Genomic DNA, 3351 nt, shown 5'->3' with positions numbered 1-3351 from the left:
TCCAAATGTATATGAGAATTCCATTTAAGAATTTGAAGTAAATCTGTCTATATCTCTCAAAGATTTTAGCCAATAACGTTCCCCTATATATATATAATTACGTAGCCCATATGTATTCGAACGTTTATTAGAGTAACACGTACAAATTTTAAATGAATGAGTATGGAACCTTTCAAGATTTAAGATGTTTGCTATCAACGTTTCATCTTTCTGTAATATTATTGTATATTTATTTACATACTACATATGTTAAAAATACGCATTGTTCGTTCACCCGAAGATTTATTAGAGTATCGTATAAAACTTTGAATTAAGTCGGTCAAGCAATTTCCAACATTTCGAGTTCTTGCTAGCAACCTTCCCCCTTTATCTAGTAAAAATACGTAGCCTATGTCCCTCCTAACGTCTGTTAGAGTATCGCGTAAAAATCTGAAGTAAATTGGTCACTAACGCTTCGAGACTTCTGATAACAATGTTAAACATGATTTGTCTCTCTGTGGTAGCACAGATTTTAAATATATAGCTATATGTCATATACATATCAAAAATTTGTAAACTAGCTCCATCTGAAGGTTAATTACAGAATATTGTAAAAATCTGAAGTAAATCGGTCAAGATCTTCTTGCGATTTTTGCTAACGACATTTCCTCTTTCAACAGTAAATATACATCTAAATATCATATGCATTAAAGAATATTTACCCTATATCCATCCGAATGTTTATTATAGTATCGTGTAAAAATTTTAAATAAATTGGTCAAGAACTTTTTGATAACAACGTTAAATAATGAATTGTCTTTATACAGTCATTGTCTTTATACAACCACAGACGAATGTTGAAAATCAGGTGGACTGGTAAGGCAAAGAATGAGAAGGTTCTGCGCAGAACTGGAGAGGAAGAACACTGACAAGGCGAAGGGACAGGATGATAAGACATCTTTTAAGATATTGGGGAATGACTTCTAGAGGGAGCTGTAGAGGGCAAAAACTGTGGAGGAAGACAGAGATTGGAATACATCCAGCACATCCAGCAAATAACTGAGGACGTAGGTTGTAGGTGCTACTCTGAGATGAAGAGGGTGGCATAGAAGAGGAATTAGTGTCGGGCCACATAACCAATCAGGAGACTAATGACTAAAAAAAAAAAAAAAAAAAAAAAAAAAAAAAAAAAAAAAAAAAAAAAAGAAAGACACGAAACATTAGTAAAATCAGTAAAGGTAAGAGAAGCCCGCGCTATGTCAAAGGTCACGAGAGCGTTACTCGCGTGTTCTACAAGGTAGATTTCCCTCAAACAGCGCAAAGTACACAAGACAGCCGACACTGCAGGCGAAGCAAGCTCACTAGCAAATTTTACTGACCTGCTGTGTAGGTAGCTACAGAGCGGAACTACTGTTTCACGTCGCTCCAGTTCCTGTCGCCGTCGTTGCTACCGTTCTATTTCATCACAGCCCACCTGCCCGAAGAAGGATCGGCCGCTTTTCGCACGATACCACCGCAGCAATGCCTGTGCCGGATGGAATACTGTAGTGTGCATAAACTGAACTTCGAAACTTCCTGGCGGATTAAAACTGTGTGCCGGACCGAGACTCGAACTCGGAACCTTTGCCTCTTGCGGGCAAGTGCTCTACAATCCGAGCTACCCAAGCACGACTCACGCCCCGTCCCCACAGCTTTACTTCAGCCAGTACCTCGTCTCCTACCTTCCAAACTTTTAATCTGCCAGGAAGTTTCATATCATCGCACACACTCCGCTGCAGAGTGAAAATCTCATTCTGGAAACATCCCCCAGGCTGTGCATAAGCCATGTCTCCGCAATATCCTTTCTTTCAGGAGTGCTAGTTCTGCAAGGTTCGCAGGAGAGCTTCTGTAAAGTTTAGAAGGTAGGAGACGAGGTACTGGCAGAAGGAAAGCTGTGAGGACGAGGCGTGAGTCCTGCTTGGGTAGCTCAGTTGGTAGAGCACTTGCCCGCGAAAGGCAAAGGTCGCCGGCCGAAGTGGCCGTGCGGTTAAAGGCGCTGCAGTCTGGAACCGCAAGACCGCTACGGTCGCAGGTTCGAATCCTGCCTCGGGCATGGATGTTTGTGATGTCCTTAGGTTAGTTAGGTTTAACTAGTTGTAAGTTCTAGGGGACTAATGGCCTCAGCAGTTGAGTCCCATAGTGCTCAGAGCCATTTGAACCATTTGAAGGCAAAGGTCCAGAGTTCGAGTCTCGGTCCGGCACACAGTTTTAATCTGCCAGGAAGTTTCATATCAGCGCACACTCCACTGCAGAGTGAAAATCTCATTCTGGAAACTGGACTTCGTCTCAGGGCAAAACTTTCACAGGCACAACGATTTCTCGAAGTTGACTATTTGTGTATCGTTGAATGAATGTGTGTTTGGAAATCAAATTCTAGTCATTTCAGTAGTTGTGCTTAAAGGTATGCGTACCTGTTGTATGGTTGGGAGAAGCGTCCGTGATTACACTGACATCGGTTGAACCTCGGAGTCTGTTGTCAACACGCACGTTAGCGACGAAGTGTAGCTACAACAAAAATAATCAAAGATGATTCTGGAAATCTTTCACATTTGCGAATCATTTACTTCGCTTATCCTGGTCGAAGATCAGTCTACATTACTACCTGAGGATCAAATAAATGAATCTATAAAACAAGAGACTAGGTCTCAGCAAATGAAAATGTCTGTGACAGATGGAACATGGAGTATAAAATCACAACAAAGGAACGAAAACAATAAAGAAGCACTTAAACGAGCTTTGCGCCGACCAGAGGTTGACAGACCCAATAACAAGATTTTGAGTGACATTTCATTATTTACTGATTAACGATGCGGGGAGGGGGGTTCCACGCCGCTGTTATTCCGAATAACGGCTAATTGTGCCAGCTTTGACAGTCGGAAAGCGAAGCAAAACGGAAATTTCTGAGGGTCTTTGTATAAATGCACATTGACGGACGAATACACAAATTATGTTATACACCATCAGGGTGACTACCGTGTCTGGTATCGTTTAGCAAAGCAAGCAGGTATGGATTGACTCAATAAATAAATTCGCAAAGTTAAACAAAGTTGATATAAATTAACGAATTTAGCTTTGATGAGCTATTATTACATACCAACGGATTGAAGCAAACGGCTTAAATGGACACAAAGTAGCGAACACACAATGGCGGGAATAGCAACTCGCAAAAAATTATGAAATTATTACGTTATACTTGGCTGAGGGTCATCAAGATCATTATTTCGTACTGTAGAATTAGTTCAGATGTTGTCTAATTTCTTAAACACATGACCAGACCTCACTTACAAGGAAACAAGCTAAGGTCGGGCAACAGTTATCACAAAAAGAAATATC

At 40.9% G+C, this 3351-nt stretch overlaps 1 non-coding gene across 1 annotated transcript; it reads left to right on the top strand.

Moving 5' to 3' along the window:
• Positions 1-1934: 1934 nt before the first annotated feature.
• Positions 1935-2071, top strand: Trnar-gcg. The gene is made up of 2 exons: positions 1935-1971; positions 2029-2071. It is a non-coding gene; the product is annotated as a tRNA-Arg (tRNA).
• Positions 2072-3351: the final 1280 nt, after the last annotated feature.

The sequence above is a fragment of the Schistocerca piceifrons genome, chromosome X, assembly GCF_021461385.2.
Source record: "Schistocerca piceifrons isolate TAMUIC-IGC-003096 chromosome X, iqSchPice1.1, whole genome shotgun sequence".
In the NCBI taxonomy this organism is placed as follows: domain Eukaryota; kingdom Metazoa; phylum Arthropoda; class Insecta; order Orthoptera; family Acrididae; genus Schistocerca; species Schistocerca piceifrons.
Note: the sequence above shows the minus strand (reverse complement) of the source record. Positions and strands in the feature narration are given on the sequence as shown.